This window comes from Triturus cristatus, chromosome 2_2 (assembly GCF_964204655.1).
Source record: "Triturus cristatus chromosome 2_2, aTriCri1.1, whole genome shotgun sequence".
NCBI lineage: Eukaryota > Metazoa > Chordata > Amphibia > Caudata > Salamandridae > Triturus > Triturus cristatus.
Genome location: NC_140582.1, coordinates 1,115,610,475 through 1,115,636,433, shown reverse-complemented (window position 1 = coordinate 1,115,636,433; position 25,959 = coordinate 1,115,610,475).

The following is a 25,959-nucleotide window of genomic DNA, read 5'->3' as shown; positions in this document are numbered from 1 at the left end:
GTGTATTTAGGGAAATTACCAGGAATGACTGCGCATCTAGATAAAATATACCATTTGGGTGGATTTCATCCTCTTTGCCGGGCACAGGGTCATATCTGCAATCTATAAGAAGTTCCTTAAGCGTACGGGCATTTATGAGTTTGGGGGTACGTGAATGTGCTGACTCTTGAAAGGTAAGTTTATTTATTCTGGGTGGCGTAGAGAAAATGTTGGTAGCACCTCCCGTAGCCCCGTCTAGGGTATCGGGCGTGAAAGGATTCGTTGAACGTGATACAGCAACTATAGGTGTGGACACAGCTATAGAAGTATCTGCAGGGACAGATGTAGAAACAGATGTGCTTGCCGGAACTCGTTGCTGTAGAGATACGGGTACCGGATCTTGGCGTTGAACCTCCCTGACAGGCGGTCTATGTGGGGCGGAATTTGCATACTCGGGAGCTGCGTCATCTAAATATGAGGAAAGAAAAACATCTTCTGCGGTTCTAGGATGCCCCTTAGGATGTACCTTTATTGGAAACAATGGGGGTGGCAAGTCTTTTGGTATCTCTGAAGTAGCCTTAGGCAATCCTTCGGCCAGAAGGGGATACATACCATTCATAAGGGCATTTCTTTGTCTGTCTACTTGTTCTGATTTCACTCGGATACCTTCCTCAATTAATAGATTTTCTCGGACTTCATTAGAATTCTCTTTACTCTTCTCTTCCTGTCTACGTGCTTTTTCTGTTCGTCTATGTGATTCTTTACGCCATAACTCAACGGCATCTTTCTGTGACTGTCTGACTTTCCTTTTCCATAACTCTTCCTCGACTTTCATGATGCACTCTGCATCCCAGGTTCCCGCTGTGGGCCACCTCTGACTTTCTGGTAATTCCTTGGTGTAGTCTACCCATAAATCAAGAAATAATATAGCGTCTAAGCCATGTTTGTGATACATGAAGTACCCTGGAGTGTCCCTAGGAGGAATAGGAACGGCTTCTTCGAGTACCCCTTTTCTTGTAGTGATCTGTCTTAGTTTCGAAAAGAGCGGCATATTGAGAACTGATCTGATACTTAATCTTGAACACACTTAGTACAAAAGCACAATAATGAACAACCATTCATACCACAATATGCCGGACGTTTTAACACATTAAACATTAAACATTAAACATTTTTTAACCTTTAAAATAACCAACAATGATGATCGTCTGCATAACTAATCACCAAGCATAATTCTTTGACAATAACTAGATACTTCGGAATACTTGATATACTGCTAAACAGTACATATACACTGCTAAAACAGTGCAGACCGGATTTGTGTACCCAAACCCGTCTTGACCGGCACAACCTATGTGCACGTCAGAAATGCCTCCCCAGTAATGGTACTCACCGGGTAGCTTCGGAAACGGAAGGCCTCGGAGACTGAACTTGGACCGGACTGGACTCGACTCGACTCGTTGGAAACTGGACTTGACTTCGAACTGGTGGGCCTCTGTATACCTCGGATCTTGCTCTCTCAGCTAGGCTCTGGTCGGGATACTTCGCACTTCTCACCGCCTCGTCTGGGTGTTGATCGCAGCCTCAGTCGCCCCCGCTTGACCGGAGGGAGATACAGGAAATCCTGCTGGTACGCGTTATTGTCCGTCCAGCTGTGGCAGGAAACCGGGCCTGCAACTCACCGCCGGCGCGTGAGATGAGAAAGTGTCCCTGTTCGGGCGCCATTCATGTGGTAAATAATTTTCATTACCGGGACTTAATTTGATACGGAAACATAATAAATATAGCTCAGTAAAATGAGAGGCAGAATCCGTGGTATCAGAGGTTCGGAATGGGCTTTATTCCAATGAACGATTATAATCGGTTGCTCCAAGTTCCATCACCACGGAGGTTCAGGAAGTGAAGTACATACTTTATTGACAAGAAATGACTTTTATAGTACATACATTACAATGAAGCGAATGCAGTAGGCGTAACAATTGATAAGGAAAATGACGATTCATATGCGTAACCGAAAATGGGTGTAATAAGGGGTAAAAAGGAACATAATTGGTTATGATGTCATATATAGGTGGATCTATAAGATAATACTTGGCATAGATGCGCGCGCAGCAGCATGACGTGTGATTGACGTGCAACTAGGGGGTGAAGGGGACTTGACATTTAGCTCTACATGTGGAGACGAAAGTCTGGGGGGTCAAGTCAACCTAATCCCAAATCATATCTAACATCCTATGTTTAAAGAACTATGTTATCCACAAAAGAAGGACTCTCGGACAGAATCTATTCTATACTGACCGTGCGTGCGTGTACAAGCGTCTAAGTGTCTACACTAAATGCGAGGGGGTAGGAATATTCCATGGTAACAGGACTATGAATTACTTGCATAAAGACAGAGAAGCCGAGCCCTTTGCTCGGTAGCTGGAAGAATGTTTACTTAAACTACTAGGCAGGAATGCATTGGCTGAGGGGGAAGCAGATAACTCGAAGGTGAAATACAGTTCTTGGCAGAGAATAGGCTGATGTCAGGCTTCGTGAGCCGCGCAGAGAATGAGACAAAGTTCATGGTCACAGATGCAGGCTCAGACTGGAGTTTTCAGAGGCAGAAGGCAAGAAGAGTTTGATGACAGAATCAGGGCCTACTTGCCTGGACTGTAAAATGGCATAGGTAAATCATATAAAGCCGGTGGCCTTTCATACTTAGGAATGGAATATCTGGCCTATTCATGGCGGATCTGGCAGAGGACATGTTGATGGTGGACGCACATGTGTTTGCGTCTTCATAACTGGAACTGGAGGGAACATACATGTACTTGTGATTCATACATGGAACCGTTGGGGTCCAAGATAGGGGACATAACTGACCAGAAAAATCCATATTTCCACATTCCCTCCTTGTCCCCTACTTGCCCGTTAAGAGATATCAATCTTCATCAATCCATTGATCTGTTCATATAACATCATTTGTTCTTCTTTCTTCTTCCGTGACGAATGAGATCTTGGTGGTGGAATACACGATGTGGCACACAGACCACAGATCGCTGGTCCACATTGTAGACATAGACAGCAACTGAATAGTATGAGAAGGCCAATACCTAGGAAAGATAGGACCTTCCATCCAAGGGTAGATATTATACTCCAAAACCAACCGGACCAAGTCCAGGTGCCTGGGTTCTGGTGTATCTGGCTTACAATCTTATGAAGGCGAGTTATAGCTTTATATACAGATGGCGAATTTTCTGGTATGAATACGCAGCAGCTTGATCCGATGACCCTACAAGCTCCGCCCCTATCAGCCAGGATGACGTCAAGGACAAGACGATTTTGAAGCACAACAATCCGCATAGCAGACTGTTCTTCTGTTAAATTGCCTAAGGCGGAAATAGTTTCATTCACTACCGCTTCAAGGGTTCTAGTTAATCTACGTATCAGTTTACTATTAGTAACAGTACCTATATAGGGAAAGATGCCTTTATTGAAATCTGTGTATTTTTCCCATGCTGTTTAAGTGTAATCGACAATTGGGAGATCTCTCCGCTCTCTGTTGTGTACTAAATGAATATTTCTATAATAATCAGGAGGAGCTAGGAAAACAGGTGGCAAAAGGAATGCAATGTAGCAGGTACCATCCCAATCTAGGGGTAGACGCATATATGCAGTCTGACCACATATAAAGTAGGAGTGGCGATAAGCTCTAAATGAGGATTTGCCTTGATCACTGAATTCTACTATAGTAGTGCATTTACTATGGCCCATATGTATGGAACCAACTTTTCTTACACACAATTCACCTTTCGCTGGGAATACTGACATGGTTGGTAAAACTAGTTCAACTTCGGATTCGGCATTTAGAACCATGAGATTAGGAGTAAAGTTACCTAATCCATATACTTCATTTTCTAGATCAGTTCCTGTTCCTTTGGGGCGACCCTCCTTGTCAGGGTAACAGACTTTGAATAAAACTAGGTTCAGATTTCCCCACACCCACTGGTCTTGGTAAACGGCTGTATCTGAGTCTATGGAATTGATTAAACTAAACCATGCTCCACAGGAGCCATTATGTGTAAACGGATGTGGAAAGAAAGGCAGGACTCCTTCATAATTCTGATAGGGAGGGAGCCGGCCACACACCCAACAATTAGTTGCATTACTAGTCTGATGGGAATGATGTAACATACTAATGAAAGTGTTATTGCGCAGCGCAAGTCTATAAGACAATTCATGTGGCGGTAGGTCACTAAAAGAATGTTCAGCAGTAACATTGTAAACATTTCTGGCAATAGGGTAATATATGTGCAACAATATACTTGCAGTAATTATTAAAAGACTTAAGAAAAACAAGATTAATAATGTCACTATGCAATGGCTACGCAGTGATTTACAATACGCCTGTCGTTTCATCATTTTTCGCGACTGTCCATGATTCAGGTCTAGGCGATACATGTCGGAGACAGATTCAACCGCTTCACCTAGGAGAGGACTTAAACAATCAAATCGTCCGACGGCCTAGGCCTTAATTTTAGTTTATAAAGTTCCTTACTGTCGGCCTCAGCCAGAGGTAGTTTTGAGTCAATTGGTGAGGACACACGAGGTGGGCTGTTTACATCTGAAGGAAGTCCATGAAATTTCTTGATATGACTTGAATGAATCCATCCTTTCCTGCCTTCAATCTTCACGGCTGTCCTTGTGGTCAGCAAGACCAACTTGGGTGTCTTCCACCTGGGCTCCAGCTGAGTCTTTCGGTCGAAATTCCTCACAAGGACGAGGTCCCCCGGAATTACGTCATGGGGTTTCACCTCAGTATTGTCGGGAAAGGCTGCAGCTACCTGTGAACGACAAGATTGTAGTGCAGACATCAAGGAAGCCAAGTAATCTGTCAGCATATTACAGTCAATATCAGTTATTTTGCGTGGTATAGGCGTCCCCCACATATTTGGTGGTCTGCCGAAGATCACCTCATACGGGGATAGCCCTGTTCGAGAGTGTGCTACCATTCTTGTGAAAAAGAGTGCAACTGGTAGTGCTACTACCCAGTCGACACCTTTCTCCCTGCATATTTTGGACAATCTAATTTTCAGGGTCTGATTATGTCTTTCTACGAGACCTGCTGCTTCGGGGTGTCGGACACAGTGGAATTTCCACTGATAACCTAACAGAAGTGAAACATGTTTCATTAATTCGGATGAGAACGGCTGGCCGTTATCTGAGTGAACAACACGTGGTAAACCGTATCGTGGGAAGAATTCTCGAACTAACTGTTTGGCAGTAGTCGGGGCAGTGTAATCTGAAACCGGGTATGCCTCCGTCCAGCGGGACAGAGCGCAGACAACTACGAGAACATATTTGAATCCTCGACATCGTTCCATCTGGATATAATCCATCTGGAGGACTTCAAAAGGGTGATTAGGAGGATGAAATCCACCCTGTTCTACGGGAACGCTTTTTCCTGGGTTGAACTGGCAACAGATCATACAGGTACGGACCTTTTGTTTGGCTGCTGCTCGTAAATGTTTATTGAACCAAATGTGTTGAATGCTGTCTAGCATAGCTTTTTCTCCTAGATGTGCTGGACTATGTATAGTGTTAACTATAACTTGGACCATTGAATCAGGAAGGAACCACACAGACTTTTCCTTCATCATCCATCCTTGGTCCGTTTGGATCCCTCCTAATTCAGTCCATTTCTTTATTTCGTCTGGTGTAGCATGTGTCTGTATGTCAATTACGTCAAGGGTAGGATCTTTAACTGTCATACAATGTGTCGGCATCGGGACTATTGTCTTTGTCATGTCGGATGTTTGAGTTTGAGCAGTCTGTTTAGCTGTCCTGTCGGCTAGATCATTGCCTTGAGAAATGATATCAGTAACCTTCGTATGAGCCTTACATTTCATAATTGATATTGCAGTAGGTAGATGTATTGCATCTAATAAGGCATGAATGAGGGGTCCGTGCTGAATGTGGGCACCGTGGGAAGTTAAATAACCTCTCTCTCGCCACAGCACGCCGAAGTCATGTACAACTCCGAATGCATAACGTGAATCAGTGTATATATTGACTTTTTTACTTGTGGCTTGAATACAGGCTTGTGTCAGAGCGATGAGCTCTGCGGCTTGGGCTGACAAAGTATTTATATGATTTGTTTCAATGACTTCAGTATCTGTTGTGACTGCGTAAGCAGCCACTAACTCTCCTGTATTTGTTCTCATACATGAACCATCTACATACAATGTCAGGTCTGGGTCTGACAATGGGACATCGGTTAAGTCTTGTCTGGGTTTCGTCGTTATAGTAATAACTTCAATACAGTCATGGGCTAGTGGGTCTGTTCCGGTTACTGGCAAAAGTGTGGCAGGATTCAATGTGTTACAGCGTCTGATTTCTATGTGTGGCTGAAACAATGTAAGTTCGTACCCTGTAAGTCGCGCTATAGTCAAGTGTTGTGTTTGCGTTCTATTTACAAGAACCTCTACTGCATGTGGTACTTGAACTGTCAATGGATGTCCTAACACTATGGCATCGCTTTGTCGTATTGCTAAAGCTGTCGCTGCCACTGATTTCAGACACGCAGGAAGAGCCTGAGCTACTGGATCTAATGTACTAGAAAAATAAGCACATGGTTTGTGTGCTCCTGCTTGTTCCTGTGTGAGTACTGACAAGGCAGTACCTTCGCGTTCTGTAACAAAGAGTGTAAACTGTTTTCTGTAACATGGCGTTGCTAAAACAGGTGCTTGACATAAAGCTTTCTTTAGGCTTTCAAAAGCTTGTGTATGTTCCTGAGTCCAAGGGAGAACAGTCGATGTGGCTGCCTCCTGTGTTGTCAACTGAATGAGTGGTTTTGCTAGAAATGCGTACTGAGGGATCCACTGTCTACAGTATGAAGTGAGGCCTATGAAAGCCCGCACCTCCTTTTGTGTCTTGGGTATTGGCATGTTAGCTATTAACTGAATGCGGTCGGGTGTAAGCTGCCTTCCCTCCTTGGACAGCGAGTGTCCAAGATAAATAACTCGCTGGACACAGAATTGCAGCTTAGAAGGGGACACCTTGTGCCCCTTTTCGGCTAGAAATTGTAAAACTGTCAGTGATGCTTTTTCACATTCCGGTTCACTTCTCGCGGTGATCAACAGATCATCGACGTATTGAAGCAGAGCAGTGTTAACTGGCATGTGGATACTGTCAAGTTCTCGTTTCAGTGCTTGGCTATAGATGCTGGGGCTTTCTGTAAATCCTTGAGGTGCGCGTGAGAATTTAAAGCTACGTCCATTTAAACTAAATCCGAACAAATATTGGCTTTCCGGATCTATTGGGACGCTGAAAAAGGCATTCTTGAGATCGATTACGGTAAAGAATGTCGCTTCGGAATCAATAGCTGTCAGTAATGACGAGATATCTGGGACCACAGGAAATTGTGGCACAATGCATTTGTTTAATTCGCGCAGATCAATAACCAATCGATATACTGGCGGGGCCTTTAGATCTGTTCGTTTAAGAATCGGAATTATCGGTGAATTACATACATTGGAGTCTGTTTCTACAACTACTCCTTGGGCAATGAGCTCGTCAATGATTTGTAGTAAAGCCACTACAGCATCTGGTGGTAACTTGTATTGTCGCATTCGTGGTAGTACCACTCCTGCCTTTAATGTGACTCGATATGGTGTAATATTCATGCAACCAACATCAGTAGGGCCTTGTGCCCATAGATGTGTAGGTAAAGTCTGCAGTCGGGGATCCATGTCTCTAGACACATAATGACCTTTAAAATCACGTAAAAACAACCTTACTCCTTCCGGAGAACAACATATTATGGCTCCTAGAGCTTTCAGTGTTTTTATTCCTAACAGATTTTCTGGACATGATTTAGTAAGCAATAAATCTGTAGTTCGGGTCAAAGGTCCTATCGTAAGTGGAAGAGGCTGTGATACTTCATTAACAATAGGTTTTCCTGAAAAACCAAGGGAAATATTCTGTGAGCCTGAGAGGGGTGCCCCTGGAACTTCACTACGTTTTATGGTTGTTCGACTTGCCCCTGTATCGAGTAAAAATTTTCTGTCTTGGCCTAATAATTCACTATGTACATAAGGTCCTTCTTGATCTACAGGGATCTCGATAAGGGGTAAGTCAACTTCCCTCTCTAGGCTGGTTCATGCGTATCGTTGGTAATCAGGATAGTCGTACTGTGCAGTCTGGTACAGTTGTCGTGTCGTGGTTTGTGTGGCAGCAACAGGCAGCGCTGGTGCAGCTGGCACAAACTGTATAGACTGTTGTGAAGCTGGCATGGACTGTGCATGCTGCGGAGCTCCTTGTTCATTCTGGTCCTGTCTAGGTGGCCGTGATCTTTCTTGTGTTTTACCTATGGCGATATTATGTTTCAAAACTGGACAATCGTGTACGTAATGACCCTGGCATCATTACGTATCAGACGAGCCGCAGTGTATTTAGGGAAATTACCAGGAATGACTGCGCATCTAGATAAAATATACCATTTGGGTGGATTTCATCCTCTTTGCCGGGCACAGGGTCATATCTGCAATCTATAAGAAGTTCCTTAAGCGTACGGGCATTTATGAGTTTGGGGGTACGTGAATGTGCTGACTCTTGAAAGGTAAGTTTATTTATTCTGGGTGGCGTAGAGAAAATGTTGGTAGCACCTCCCGTAGCCCCGTCTAGGGTATCGGGCGTGAAAGGATTCGTTGAACGTGATACAGCAACTATAGGTGTGGACACAGCTATAGAAGTATCTGCAGGGACAGATGTAGAAACAGATGTGCTTGCCGGAACTCGTTGCTGTAGAGATACGGGTACCGGATCTTGGCGTTGAACCTCCCTGACAGGCGGTCTATGTGGGGCGGAATTTGCATACTCGGGAGCTGCGTCATCTAAATATGAGGAAAGAAAAACATCTTCTGCGGTTCTAGGATGCCCCTTAGGATGTACCTTTATTGGAAACAATGGGGGTGGCAAGTCTTTTGGTATCTCTGAAGTAGCCTTAGGCAATCCTTCGGCCAGAAGGGGATACATACCATTCATAAGGGCATTTCTTTGTCTGTCTACTTGTTCTGATTTCACTCGGATACCTTCCTCAATTAATAGATTTTCTCGGACTTCATTAGAATTCTCTTTACTCTTCTCTTCCTGTCTACGTGCTTTTTCTGTTCGTCTATGTGATTCTTTACGCCATAACTCAACGGCATCTTTCTGTGACTGTCTGACTTTCCTTTTCCATAACTCTTCCTCGACTTTCATGATGCACTCTGCATCCCAGGTTCCCGCTGTGGGCCACCTCTGACTTTCTGGTAATTCCTTGGTGTAGTCTACCCATAAATCAAGAAATAATATAGCGTCTAAGCCATGTTTGTGATACATGAAGTACCCTGGAGTGTCCCTAGGAGGAATAGGAACGGCTTCTTCGAGTACCCCTTTTCTTGTAGTGATCTGTCTTAGTTTCGAAAAGAGCGGCATATTGAGAACTGATCTGATACTTAATCTTGAACACACTTAGTACAAAAGCACAATAATGAACAACCATTCATACCACAATATGCCGGACGTTTTAACACATTAAACATTAAACATTAAACATTTTTTAACCTTTAAAATAACCAACAATGATGATCGTCTGCATAACTAATCACCAAGCATAATTCTTTGACAATAACTAGATACTTCGGAATACTTGATATACTGCTAAACAGTACATATACACTGCTAAAACAGTGCAGACCGGATTTGTGTACCCAAACCCGTCTTGACCGGCACAACCTATGTGCACGTCAGAAATGCCTCCCCAGTAATGGTACTCACCGGGTAGCTTCGGAAACGGAAGGCCTCGGAGACTGAACTTGGACCGGACTGGACTCGACTCGACTCGTTGGAAACTGGACTTGACTTCGAACTGGTGGGCCTCTGTATACCTCGGATCTTGCTCTCTCAGCTAGGCTCTGGTCGGGATACTTCGCACTTCTCACCGCCTCGTCTGGGTGTTGATCGCAGCCTCAGTCGCCCCCGCTTGACCGGAGGGAGATACAGGAAATCCTGCTGGTACGCGTTATTGTCCGTCCAGCTGTGGCAGGAAACCGGGCCTGCAACTCACCGCCGGCGCGTGAGATGAGAAAGTGTCCCTGTTCGGGCGCCATTCATGTGGTAAATAATTTTCATTACCGGGACTTAATTTGATACGGAAACATAATAAATATAGCTCAGTAAAATGAGAGGCAGAATCCGTGGTATCAGAGGTTCGGAATGGGCTTTATTCCAATGAACGATTATAATCGGTTGCTCCAAGTTCCATCACCACGGAGGTTCAGGAAGTGAAGTACATACTTTATTGACAAGAAATGACTTTTATAGTACATACATTACAATGAAGCGAATGCAGTAGGCGTAACAATTGATAAGGAAAATGACGATTCATATGCGTAACCGAAAATGGGTGTAATAAGGAGTAAAAAGGAACATAATTGGTTATGATGTCATATATAGGTGGATCTATAAGATAATACTTGGCATAGATGCGCGCGCAGCAGCATGACGTGTGATTGACGTGCAACTAGGGGGTGAAGGGGACTTGACATTTAGCTCTACATGTGGAGACGAAAGTCTGGGGGGTCAAGTCAACCTAATCCCAAATCATATCTAACATCCTATGTTTAAAGAACTATGTTATCCACAAAAGAAGGACTCTCGGACAGAATCTATTCTATACTGACCGTGCGTGCGTGTACAAGCGTCTAAGTGTCTACACTAAATGCGAGGGGGTAGGAATATTCCATGGTAACAGGACTATGAATTACTTGCATAAAGACAGAGAAGCCGAGCCCTTTGCTCGGTAGCTGGAAGAATGTTTACTTAAACTACTAGGCAGGAATGCATTGGCTGAGGGGGAAGCAGATAACTCGAAGGTGAAATACAGTTCTTGGCAGAGAATAGGCTGATGTCAGGCTTCGTGAGCCGCGCAGAGAATGAGACAAAGTTCATGGTCACAGATGCAGGCTCAGACTGGAGTTTTCAGAGGCAGAAGGCAAGAAGAGTTTGATGACAGAATCAGGGCCTACTTGCCTGGACTGTAAAATGGCATAGGTAAATCATATAAAGCCGGTGGCCTTTCATACTTAGGAATGGAATATCCGGCCTATTCATGGCGGATCTGGCAGAGGACATGTTGATGGTGGACGCACATGTGTTTGCGTCTTCATAACTGGAACTGGAGGGAACATACATGTACTTGTGATTCATACATGGAACCGTTGGGGTCCAAGATAGGGGACATAACTGACCATAAAAATCCATATTTCCACAAAACGTGGCATTGTTGCAGTTTAAATCAGAACATGCAATGACAATATAATTTAGTGTAGTTACTTAAGTTATTATCCTAAATGATTATCAGCAATTGTGAGTCCATTCCAAAGTCAAACCACACCACCACCATAACATAAATATTTAATTTCCAATCAGAACAAGCAACATACAAATGTACACATGTTTGCTTTATGTGCATATAAGACAGGAAGAAACTTGTGGTGGTTAGTGAGGTGCAGGGGAAAATTGAATAATTCTTAAAAAATTAATGCTGGGGTGCGCCTATTGCAGGCAAGGGGGCCCAGGGGAAAATGCAATAATCCTTAAAAATTAATTGCTGGAATTGTGCACCTATGTGAGGCAGAGTGTTCAGGTGAAAATGGAATAATACTTAAAAAATGAGTGCTGTTCTGTGGCTGTTTGCCTATGTCAGCCAGAGGGTAGATGAATGGTAAAACAAAAAAAAATGAATACCAAAAAATGTTTTGCTGTTGTACTAGGGCACTATGAGCAACCCATTGGAAGGCAAGGAGGTGCAAGTAAAAAACAACTACTTGTTGACAAGTATGTCCTCATCACCAAATTCCTTTGGCGCGGTAAAAAAGAACGGATTAGTATAAAAAAAATGAGACTAGATAAAACCTTGGGTGGGGTAAACTTAGCTGATTACAGACTATACCAGATAGCCTTCCTCGCAAAGCAAGGCTCATACTGGATCTCTCCACCGGTTGGCTACACCCCGGTTTGGCTAGAGGTGGAGTGAGCTATCCTCAATAACCTAAGCCCCCTCGCTCTCCTCACATCAAATAGGCTCTACCCACATACCTCTAAGCCCATTTTTAAAAATACAAAAATTGCACTCCTTAGAGTAGATAAGAAACTGGGGAATAGCATTAAAGGCTCCAAAATGGGATCACTCTGGTTCAACAACAAAGTTGTGTATAAGGGCAAAAGTTTATCCCTAGACTCATGGATTGAAAAAGGTGACCTCTTCCCGCACCAACTAGAAAATGCCTCATTCTCAGTCACATTCTCTGACCTCCAATCGAGATATAACCTAGCTGACATTGAGTTTTACAACTTCCTAAAAATCAGAACGGCCCTCTCTAAAGCCAAGCTAAGCTCAGTTCACCCATCAATCCAACTGTTTGTTTCAAATATTAACAAAATGGGCCACCAGGTCTCCCATATCTATAAACTTCTCCGCCCAAAGACCTCCAAACTAAACCATAAGACTATCACTTTCTGGGAACAACAAGCTCCGGTTCCACTAAATGAACAGAATTCGTCCACACTGTGAAACTCGGTCTCACGCAATAAGATCCCCCCGGTCCTCTCCTAAACCAAATACTGGCTACTGCACACAGCATATTGGACTCCGGCCCGGTTATTCTCCTTAGGTCTCCGTAGTGACGCAACATGTTGGAACTGTAATAAAGAAATGGGGATTTAGCCCATCTTATCTTTCAGTGTGCATCAGTAACACCTTTTTTGGGGAAAGTGTTTGGCTTCTTAACTGACATGCTTAATTGTACCTTGGCCCATGAATTTTCCACCCTACCAATGGCCTTCTTGAACGCTGACCTGAGATCCGACGCTGACAAATCTCTACTTGACCTTTTATTAACATCCACTGTGAAAATAGTTCTTGCCAAATGGAAGGACACAAGCAAGGCATCCTATAAGGGATGGATAAACTGGATCACTAATCTCAGAGGGGCAGATAACATCTCCTTACAGAACTCTCCATGGAAGCCCTCATCCAAGTTGATGTGAAACTCTATGGACACTTATATCGACTCCTACAAACCTCCATGAACACTACTGTATGCCGCTGAACCACATCTCATGCCTTAACGCTTCACCGCTTGTACCCTGTATACTTTAACATAATTGTTATTACCGGAACTACGCTGTTATGTGTTAGGTCTATTAATTTAAAGGCCAGGATGTATAGCATACCGCCAGACTAATCGTTGTTTCCCTTTTCCTTCTCCTCTTCCTTCTTTCATTTTTCTTCTTTCAGTTCCTTTTCTTCTCTCTCTACTGATCACTTGGGTTAGCATCTTGATACCCTCATAGGAATATTATACTTTTGTATGCTTTTGGACACGTTATATTTTTGCTTTACATATATATGTGCTAACCCCGAAACAGTATTACTTTATGTATCTTTCTTATGGAAAATCAATAAAGTACTTTGAAATGTCATATAATATAAAACACTGTTCATAACAATGACCATCAAACAATAAACTAATATCAGAGAAAAGTAAAAAACTGGACAAAAACAAAAACGCATAGCCCTCTCCTGTCAATCTACCTAGAAAATGGCTTTGAATGAAAACTGGAAAAAAGAAAATTAAAGGTGGTTGCCCAAATTGGCTGCCGGCTAAATGGCCAACCAACAATAACTAGCAAGGATGCATGGTCACCACAAAGAACACATACAGGCCTATGGCAAAATCGCACTGGATGGCTACACAAAATGGCCACTGGCCACATGGTCAAACAATAACTACCAGCAAGGAAGCATGGCCACAACAAAGAACACATGCATGCCTATGTCAAAAGCATACTGGCTAACTACATAAAATGGTCACCGGCTACATGTTCAAACATCAAACAAGAAGGCTTGAAAAAGAAAGAACACATTCAGGCCTATGGACACCGACTACATAAAATGGCCAAAATGGCCCCTGGCAACGTGGAAAAGAGCACAAAGACAAATGGCGGCTTATGACAAACACACTCACTGGCCAGACAAAGGAGGCATGGTAACACTAAATAAAACACTACCATTAATTCAGCAATGCTAAAATAAAAAACGGGGTCAGTCAAGGTCTCAATAATTCATTCCCTTGCTCAACCCTTGGTAGCTGGCAATAAGCATGGAGACTTACTTTAGGATATAGGCGTGTAAAGCATTTAAAAACACCAATACATTTAATAAGCAAGACACAACACAGAATAAAAATCCAGCTCCAATTTATAAAAATCGGTTATATTCATATTAACAAATAGATGCTAAACAGACAAAAAGATATATATTTCTAAAGAATAAACACTTTCAAGTGCTTAAAAATCTATAGCGCTAAATTGGTAAATTTGGTCGTACTTGACTGGGACAAAGTCAATGGTTGAGGCCAACCGCGATGGAGCCCTGATTGGATACATTAAGCAGCAGGCATTGGTCAAAATTTCACCTTCTCACTTAGGGCCATATGTAGGTAAATTATATTTACCGATTCTTAAATACCGAATTTTACCGATTCGGTATTTATGAATCGGTAAATGTAATGTAGGTAAACAATCGGTAATTATTACGGATTCGGTAAATATCGGTATTTACGAATCGGTATTTACCGAATCGGTAATAATGCATCCCTTCCCATTCATTCCTATGGGCCTGGAGGCCCATAGGAATGAATAGGAAACCAGTTACCATTACCGATTCGGTAAATACCGAATCGGTAATAGGGTAGACATTATCATGGGTTGCAGGGTGTCACATTGACACCCTGTTGCACCCCTGATTCGTGCATGTGTGCACATGTGGCGCACATACATGCCCTAAGGGCATGTATGTCTGCCACATTGCACTTTTCAAATAGCACAATAATGCTTTTTGAAAGGTATTCGTCATTTACCATCACCTTGTAGTTGGTGGTAAATAACGAATCCAGACACCAATGATGCACTCACTTGAGTGCTCCCTACATAGCATTTCTGGATTCGGTATTTACCGAATCGATATTTTACCAATTTCTTAATTTCCGATTCGGTAAATACCGAATCCAGAAATCAGCCCCCTACATCGCAAATGCCTAAATACCAGTCGGTAACGGGATATTTACCGAATTTCGGCCGTTACCGACCGGTATTTGGCTTCCTACATGAGGCCCTTAGTCATTTTTCTGGAGGCTCTTTTTCAGGCCAGATTTCCATCAACGTCATTGGCGTGGTTTGCTGTGAGACTATGGTCAAATCCTGAAAGGCTGGAGCTCTCAGCAGGATGAACCTGATATCCAGGTCTGGTCGCAGATGAAGGTGTGCAGCTTGACTCTCGACATCAAGTTAGGCATCTTAAGAAGCTTTTTCCAAATAGTTCTCCAAAATTCTCCAAACTTCTGGATATTCTTCCACAAGGTCTCCTTGAGAGTTCAAAGTGTACACAACACCAACCCAGGGGTCTTGAACCTCGGAGATGGACTGGACTATAATTCCCTCAATGCACCTGTCCAAAGCCTTAAAAGTTCACTAGACGCACTCCAGGATGGGGACTTCTTGGTGGAGATGATGCAGGTAGGCTCTGTTAACCTGTAGCATGCAGGGAGCCCACTTGTACTCCTTCTTGATGCAAGGCAAAGTCCTTAAGGCTGTAGTTCCCAGTGCGCAGCAGATACAAATTCTTTCAGAGTGCAATCCATTGGAGTGCAGGTCAGCATTCCTGCAGGGCAGCAATTCTTCTCATTGTATGCAGGTGGCAAATCTTCCATATTTATGGTGTGTTTCTGGGTGGTATGCATTTGGCAGATCTGAGTTGCTTGGCAAATCTTCCATATTTATGGTGTGTTTCTGGGTGTCAAGCAGGGGGGCACCCCTGACTTATGGGATACAGTGTGCCTCCCAGGTGTATGATCATGTTCTCCATAGTGTGGCAACTTTGTGTCCCAGAAAGCACTTTTCTCTCTGAATCTAAAATAGAGAAATTCTCTCTTTGGATGTTAGACCATGTTAAGCCAACCCACTGATGTGCCTAACACTCCCCTTCCATCCCACTCCGCAATCTAATTACTGAGGCTCCTGTGTGACTGGGGTGGCAGGTTATGGAGGTGAGCCTGTGCTGTCCAAAAGTGTCATTCTCCATTAGAAGACTAATTTGCCCACCCCTCCTCCCTCCTGCTGTCTGCTTCTCCAGTTTCAGCTCTCCTCCCACAGGAAACCTAGGGGGATATGTACAAGTAAGTGGCAGAGCATGTAGTTAGCCTCCTTGGCTTAACAACACGCTCCGCCACTTCTGAAACGCAAGGCTGCACCATATTTGCAAGAATGTGATGCAGTTTAGCAACTTAGCGCCAATGCAGGCACCCTTGCACCAGAGTGCAAGGGTGTCTGTGTGCAGAGGAGGATTGTTTATGTGTAGGAAGGTGTCCCTTTGTGCACATAAACAATCCTAAAATGCGATTCTGTCACTTTCATGTGTGCTGCTTCTTGCAGCACACATGAAAGTAACTAAATTGCATTTGTTCTAAAGGTTTGTTTATGTAATTGACGAGACGCACCCCGCCGAGTAGCCGAGAGGCCGTCTCGGGGGCAGCCGCTGCTAAATTGTTTTTAACATTCTGATTCCTTGCTGCTAACTATTGCTATTTGCACTGAGTCTACACGGGGCTTTTCGACACAGGTCCGATCTGGTTTTAATTGTGTGATTATATGTACTTTTTAAAAACGAGTTAATCTTCTTGCACATCCGCATACCCGCACTTTAAAAATATATCCTCTCACCTGCTGCTTGAGCGGGAACCCCCTCGCCTACACCTTGCCAAGCGCCATCTTAGGACAGGCAGGAAGGCCGTAGCCAGGTGCCATATTGCTAGGGGCACCAGGATTACTAGGGGGCAGGACATAAAAGAGGCCAAATGCTAGCGCGCAGGCCTAATTGACGAGACGCACCCCGCCGAGTAGCCGAGAAGATCTGCGGCTGGATGCGCTCTTCCTCACAGAGACATGGGCCAGGACAGACGCAGTGGTGGAGATTAGCTCCGCCTGTCCGGAGGGCTTCAAGATTCTACACACACCTAGGCAGGGAGGTAAGGGCGGAGGGGTAGGACTAATTTATAGGGAGAAACTTCATCCAATCCTGCTACAAACGGAAGCGCTTGAGGGGATTGAGGCAATGGCCTTTTCGCTGCAAAGTGTCAGAGGGAACTTACTGACAGGTTTGCTCTGCTACCGCCCCCCGGGATTGCACACCCCAATGCAACCTCTCCTGAATATAATCACCAATTTGGCTCTCACACACTCCAAAATGATTGTCCTAGGTGATTTTAATTGGCGGGAAGACGCAAGCACCAAGAACCAGCTGCGAGACCTGACATCTACCTGCTGTGGCCTTGGTCTTCACCAATTAATCACTTCCCCCACCCACCAAAAAGGTCATATACTGGATCTTCTGTTTGCCAATAAGGCGGAAGCTGAACTTTTAAACATTCTTCCGCTTATTTGGACAGACCACTATTGTATTCAGTTTAAGCTGAGGTTAACAGCTACCTTCTCCCAACCTGAAGCCACGACATTGTACAGAGAGGGGAGAAACTGGGTCAAACTGACTAAAACTGGATTCTTGCTGACTCCTCCCACAGTCAGCCTTTTCCTAGCCTCCAGATCGGTGGAGGCAAACTACTACGCCTACCATAAGTTTGTAACTAATGAGCTGGACCTGATAATCCCGAAAAAAATGATAAGAATCAGGAGCAGGCCATCAGCACCTTGGTACGACGACGATCTGCAACAGCTAAAACAGCTCTGCAGGCAGGCTGAAAGGAAGTGGAGGAAGGGGCTCCTTGTCAGTGATAAGATGGCGCTGAAGTCTGCACAGAGCAGATATAAGCAACTTATCCAGGACCGTAAAGCCAGCTTCTATGCGGACTCCATAGCCCATGCCCCAAATGGGGCGAGGGAACTGTTCAGAATAGTGAATTCCTTATCGGCCCCAAGTTGCCTTGAAAAGAAAGTTATACCTTCCAAGAGGTTATGTGATGAGATTGCCACCTATTTTAAGGACAAGGTGATGAAGATTACGTATCTCTTTAGGGGCTCTGATAGAGCGACCGACGACCCCGGGAAGGGAATGACCCACGAGAAACCAGGCAGGGACTGCTCTCTGACCTTCTTTCCATCTCTTTCAGAGGAGCCGTTTATTAAGACGGCACATAGCATCTCGTTGGGCTCCCCCCTCGACCCTCTGCCCCAGAAAGCTTGGAAACTATTTGGTTACCCGACCTGCCCCTGGTTGCGCCAGATCTGCAATCAGTCGCTGGCGGAGGGTATGGTCCCGGACGGCTGGAAACAGGCCGTGGTCTCCCCCCTCATTAAAAAACCCACTTTGGACCCATCTACCCCCGCCAGCTTTCGGCCTATCTCTCTCCTCCCGTTCCCTATTAAAATCTTGGAGAAGGCGGTGAGCAGATCCCTCTCGAGTTATCTGGAAGCCAACAGTCTGCTGGACAAGGACCAGTTTGGCTTCCGCCCATGCCACGGAACCGAGTCGGTATTAGTCACCATGATGGACTCATTATGGATGCGGCCTGACACAGGGAGCACCGCTGTTCTGGTGCTCCTAGACTTGTCAGCCGCTTTCGATACCGTGAGTCATGACACGCTGCTGGGATGGTTGGCAGAGGTCGGGGTGGGAGGCCAGGCACTACAGTGGCTTCGCTCCTATTTAATGGGAAGGCATCAAAAGGTGACCATGGGACCTTTTGTCTCAGAGAACACACCCGTGGACTTTGGAGTCCCACAAGGTTCCAGCATCAGCTCCATCCTGTTTAATATTTACTTACAACCGCTATTTTCCATCATTAAAGCGTACGGGGTGGAGCTGATTAACTATGCGGATGACACCCAATTTGCTTTCTCCCTGGAAGGTAAACAGGGGGTTCCTCTGGAACAGTTCCAAAGCTGCATGAGGCAGACCACGGACTGGTTACGGAGGAACTGCCTGCAGTTCAACGGAGACAAAACTGAACTGCTGCTTCTCGCACGAACGAAACAGATCCAACATCTTCCAGTGGATTTCAGGCTTGCCCCGGACTCAGCTCCACTGACGCCAGCCAGCACTGTACGGAACCTGGGGGTATTATTCGATAATAACCTCCAGCTGGTTTCACAGGCTAGTAAAACCTCCAGCACCTGTTATGGTCTGCTGCGACTTCTACGCCGTGTTCTTCCGCTGCTGCCTGCAGAATCCCGTAACACGGTCGTCAGAAGTATCATTCTCAGCAGACTGGATTACTTTAACTCTCTGTACCTCGGAGCCCCCCAATACATTCTGCAGGGGCTACAGAGAGTTCAGTCAGCCGCTGCTAAGCTGGCACTTGGTCGCAAGTTCGACTCATCTTCCACCCAGGCACTAAGAGGCATATGTATCAAACGATTTTTTACTCGCAAACGCTGCGATTCGCAAAATAACAGCGTTTGCGATTAAAAAATCGGAAATCGGGATGTATGAGCCAAATCCCATCGCAAAATTAAGGAATTGCTAATTTAGCGATTTCTTAATTTTACGTAAGCATTTAAGAAATTGCAAATTGCGATTTCTTAAATGATATGTAAGAAGCACCCAAGATGTGCAAATTATCCTTAAGAAATCGCAAATTACCACCAACTTCCAGTTGTTGGTAATTTGCGATTTCCTTTCAAAATGCACGTGGCGCCCTTAGGGCATGTATGTGCACCATATGCACACACATGCTCATTTCAGGGGTGCATCAGGGTGTCATCATGACACCCTTGCACCTTTGAAATTATTCTCAAATTGCGATTAGCAAATTGCGATTCGCTATTTGAGAATTACTTCCCATTCATTCCTATGGGTCTCCTGGCCCATAGAAATGAATGGGCAGGTATCCCTTAATTGCAATTTCGCAATTTGCTAATCGCAATTAAGGAATTTTAAGAAATCACAAAAAGTTTGCAATTTTTTAAATAATCCCGTTTTGCAATTCTTAAAAATCGCTATTTGAGAATCGCAAATGGTGATGTTGATACATATGCCCCTAAGAGAATTACACTGGCTACCCGTCAGAGAGAGGGTCCTCTTTAAATCTCTGTGCCTGGTGCACAAGGCAATTCATGGAACAGGCCCGATTCCACTCCAGGAAAGATTTGCCTGGTACTCCGCCGTAAGGCAGTTACGGTCATCCAAGGCCAACCTGGTGGTACAGCCCAGCTTCAAACGGGCCAGATTGGGAGGGAGGGCATTTAGGGTGGTCGGAGCTCAAAGTTGGAATACACTTCCACCTGTTCTCAGACAGATGCAGTCATTGACAGAATTCAGGAAGAGCCTTAAGACCTGGCTTTTCCCAGCAGCATGATGCCCCTGACTGTGCCTCTCTGTGCAATTAACATCTCGCCTGGTCAGAGCGCCTGGATACCCGTAGGGTTACAGTTTCTTGCGCTATATAAATCTGTATACAATACAATTACAATACAATACAGGAAGGGTCACCTTCCTGTACACAAACAAACAATGGCATTTTGCTTTTTCCTTGTGCAGCACACATTGACTAAAGCAAAAAATAGGAGAAATAATGCATTTCTCCTAATTTTGCCAACTTAAGGCCAGGGTTTTCCTGGTCTTAATTTTGGCGCTGTCTCCTATGTATGCCACCCTTGTACATAGGGGGCAGCGTCAAATACAATGAGTGTTGCAGAGGAACATACACCGCAACACCCACTGCACACCCCTTTCACGCTAACCATAGTCTGCAAGGGGGCCTTGGATGATAGCTAACTGCCTAAAGTTGAATACAGATAAAACGGAGGCGCTTTTCTTCAATCAGCCCTCCCCCCCCATTACCCGACCTCTGGTGGCCCGCAGAACTTAACTCCCCTCCCCTCCCGGTCCAATCCGCCAGGAATCTGGGTTTCAAACTGGATACTATCTTGTCATGCAAGACCCAGATAAGCCATGTTTCCTCGTCCTGCTTTTGGAAAATGAAGGCCCTAAGGAGATTCCTCCACTTCCTACCAATGGACTGCAGAAAAACAAAAGTCCATGCGGTGATTACGTCACACCTTGACTACGCAAACAGTCTGTACCTGGGTCTGCCAGCATACCTGTTCAGGAAACTGCAAACGGTGCAAAACGCGACAGCCAGGCTTATTGGAAACGCCCCGCTAAGGCATCACATCTCTCCGCATCTGCGTAGTCTCCACTGGCCGCCCGTCAAGAGGAGAACCGAGTTTAAGGCACTGACCCTGGCCTACAGAGCACTCAACGATATTGGCCCGCAATACCTTGAGCAGAGAGTCCGCAAATATCATCAGTCAAGGACCCTAAGATCTAACCACCTTGAGCCCCTTTCATCCCTGTTTTTCTAAATCCAGAATAGGAGGACGGTCCTTTTCCGTCAAAACCGCGCCCTTGTGGAACTCCATGCCTGACCACATCAGAAAAGCCAAATCGGAATCTGTCTTCCGGAAGGTTTTGAAGACTTGGCTATTCAGCCTCCCTCAGCACACAGTGACCCGACATCTCTAGCTGGCCCCCACCTTCCTCTGTATCTGCTAACACCGGTACACTTCTGTTGGGGGTAGCTGAGCGCTTTATAAGCTTAAATACATACATACATACAAGGCAGCATTAAGCCTCGTTAAGTGGCATAACGCTGCCTTGTACATAAGGCGCAGCCCCTTTCGCCACCACAATGTCTTTAAAAGTGAGGTAGTGGTGGCGATAGGGGCTTTGTCCTGTTGAATAACTTCTTTGAATTTAATGGTTCCTTATATCAACAGGTTAAAGGAACCAGTATGGGAGCTTCTGTTGCTCCAAGTGTCGCCAATATCTATATGGGGGAGTGGGAGATCAAGCATGTTTTCAATGAGGTGGCTCCTTTCTTTGACAATGCTGAGAGTTGGAGGCGCTTCATTGATGTTATTTTCTTTATTTGGAAGGGTGATAACGACTCACTTAGTGAATATATTTCGTGGTTGAATGCAAGTGATGACAATTTGAACTTTACAGTTAAGAGCAGTGTCCACTCTGTGGAATTTTTGGATATTTTGATCTCAGGATTTAATAATATCCTGGAAGTCAGCCTATTCAGGAAACCGACTGCAAAAAATACAATCTTACAGTATCAGAGTTATCACCCTAACATCCAAAAGGACTCTATCCCATTTGGGGAGTTTCTACGGGTGAGAAGAAATTGCACAAATATGTTGGATTTCCATATCCATGGTGATGCCCTTAGAATGAGACTCTTGGCGAGGGGATATCCGAAGAGATTAGTACATCATGCATACAAGAGGGCAAAGTACTACAATTGTGATGCCCTCCTGGAGGGAACACAACGTGCTTCCAAGGAACAAGCGGTATGTGTGATCAACCATTCCCCCTTGAATTTTAAGATTAAAAACATCATCCAAAAAAATTGGAAAATCTTAAATACCAATACTGAAGAAACCCAGTTAGAACAACCTCTGGTAGCTTATCGTAGAAATCACAATCTACGTGATATGTTGGTGCACACAAGATCAAGCACCACTAATACTATGCGTCAAACTACCATAACGGGTTTACCAGTTGTTATGGGAAACCACAGTTGTGGATCCTGCCATGCCTGTGACTCTGCTTTAGTCACGGATTTATTTGTGTATCAGGGGTACAATGCTAAATTGAAAGACCTTACAAACTGCAGAAGTCAAAATGTTGTCTATATCCTCATGTGCCCTTGCAATTTAGTATACATAGGGGAGACAGCACATGAATTTAGAGTACGTTTTAGCGAGCATAAATCTGCTATATGTACTTGTAAAGCCTCTGCCCCCCTTGTCCAACACTTTTGCATTAAACACCACACTGAAAGAGACATTAAATGGTGTATTCTTGACAAAGTGAAAGGCCAGGTAGGGATTCCTATGGAAATTCTGCGAAAGAGGAGAGAGACTTTTTGGATCTTCACTTTCAACAGTGTGAAACATGGCCTTAATGAGGAAATTCAATGGAATATCACTCAACCATGGTGAGTTCCTAGTGAGGCACTTCTTTTACTACCATTGAGATACTAGTGGTTTTTTGTTTATTGAACTGTGAACCATATTGCTATGATGTTGGTGAGTGATTTGCCCTAAGCATCACTGACAACCGGACAACGGGCGGCTGCCCGCTTATGGGATATGGTCCAAACCCTATTAATGAGCGTTCTTACTGTTCTGTAACTTGTCATACACGCTGATATGAACAATAACAATGTGTCTGTTGTAGAGAGTATTTGGGTCCTTTTCAAGTTAGGCAGTAAAGTTTACACATTTGAAAACATTGTGTCATCGATGGATCTGACTGCTAGCCAAACTGTCTCTTTGTATGGTTGGATAGTATTGTCGCTTGTGTTTTTAGTAAATTTGTTTTCACTTTTTTTCTTTAAATGCACTGGGTATTTGGGTAGAAATGAGTTGGTTGGTCTTAGGCCTGGCTTTCTTACTTTGTTTCATTTATTGAAACTTCGCATTCTTTTTTTGTCAATGGAAAAATTCATCTACCTGGCCTGGTGAACGTTATCTAAATATATTTTTTAGTGTTGACGTTTTGTTATACACTCACTCAAGATGGCGTCGGTAGATATTTTGGCAAAGAATTTGTCGTCCTTGTGGACGATCTTTTGCAGGTGAGGCCTCTGTGGTACTCTTATGTGCAAGATCCGATTCGAATAACTTTTGTTTGGGATGTTGCGGATAGTGGTAGTGGTATATAGTCTTTCTTCCGTCTCCATGAAATTATTAGGTGAAGCGGCTTAGCTAATTATGTATGTGCAACATTATCGATAATAATGGCATAAATGGATACTTTCACTTAGGATACCATTTGCGGACAATTCACTATATGACTCGTCATCTTTTTTGGGTTGTCGTGTACAGACTAAGTTACTGTGGTAACTTGTAATGTGGAATTACGATATGAAATCTCTTTCAAGATGGCGCCTACAGTAGTACAAGTTGTTAGTCCTTCGTTAGTGACTACGGAATTCACAGGTGAAGCTGTTTTGGCAATTGCGGTCGTGTAGCGATGTAGACCGTAAGAGTATAAATAGAGAAACGCAATTGGGCCGTGTCTCGCTTACCGACGGGAAGACGAATCGAGGCCGTAATCGTGCATGTAAAAGATCGATACGCTGAAAAAGAGGGTGAGTCAGGAGGGAATAGGTTGGACCCTGTGACTGAATTTGGGTAAACTTGAGACTTCTCCCATCTGTGAGTCTCTTGACCTAGCCCCTGTGTGTCTTTATTGTTAGATATTGGAGTTGGTACTTCGTGTCACTAAGCGACTGGATTTTGGAACCCTTTTGGCAATAAATGTGGGCAGAAATCTGTGTTGAGCAGTGTAGAAATCGTGGTGCCTGCATCATAGGACTTTCGTGCTTTTTTTCTCTTACTCTCCTTGGTTAGGATTGTGGGAACAAGTCTTTGTTAAGCAGCGTATAATTGCTCTTGTGTGTTCCCTAGGATTTCCTTGCGTTTTTCCTTTATGGGAATCAGATTTCAGATTGTGGAAATTTAGAATATGTGACTTACATTTTTGCAATTCCATTCTTTTTATATATTTCTTTCCGTTTTCTCTTTTTTATCAATTTCCTCCAATAGCAAAATATATAGCTATTCTCTTGTATCTTTATTGCTATAGGGACACCACGAAGAATCTCAAAATCGTGTACCCGATTTGGTGTCTTTTCCAGACTTGGATACGGATGAATTAGGAATGCCTTTGTGACCTTTATGAGATACATTACTCAAAGGTATCTATGATTAGTTTATTTTGGAGATAGAGCATAGTAAGGAAGTCCCGTATAGTGGAAGATAGGTTATAATGCAGAATACAACAATTCTTTTACACAGATATATGGAATACCTCTGAATAAATACCGGATGTATCGTGGTTCTGTCTTACATCTAGAAGGACTTTGAAGTGCTCTCTACGGGTATGTAAATACTGTGCCGAACTACAAGAAAGACTTAGAAAAATTAAAATAGGATAATGGAATTGATATATATAAATGCAATTATCCTGATGCTTGCTTTTTTGCTCTGACTTCACCAGGATATCGTCACATAAGAAGAAACTGTGATTACTCCCTGTAACAATCACAGCAATCATTGTAGGTCAATATTATTCCCTCATATAATAAGTACTTTCCTTTAAATTTATGGTAGGATTAGACTACAATACCTAATTTATATATTGGGTATACCTCTTTGTTGTCACAGTAGAGTACCACATGGATAAACTCCTCCTCCACTTAAATAAAGTATTTCTTCTCAAATAAATTATTTTCTGTTAGGTATAGCAATACTTAGTGTATCACTATGTATGCTGGGGTCTTTTTGGTTTAATTCTGTTTTCTTTATACTATACCATTTGATATATGTATTATTTGGTCCAATCGGTGTCTTTTTAACTTTATACCTATATAAAAAAATTTTTTTTGTGGTTAATGAATAATTTTTATATATATATCTTTCTAGGAAATCCCAGGTTTTTAGAACCTGCGATATGAGAAGTAGCGGGTCCTGATGAAGGTGGTCTCTACATTTTCTTATGCCACCGAAATGCGTTGACCAAGTCTTTTTGGAAATCCTACAATTATTGTAGTAGCTCCCTTTTTGGGTGTTATAAAGACTGTTTTACAACTAAAATGCGCTAATTGGGACAACTATTGAGATTTGTCTACAGGATGTGTATGGTGTGTGGTTGTATGAATGAATAGTATGAATGTTCAGTGTTCTCTTCCTGGGTTTTTGCTTTGTTTTGGAAAAATAAATTGTGTATTAGGGAATTGACATAAATAATGTGTAAAATATAATGATGATGTCATAGATTGATTTATATGTGAAAAAAATCATATTATATTTAAAAAAAGGATAAGATAAAAATATAATAAACAAGAGAAAAAGAAATAAATT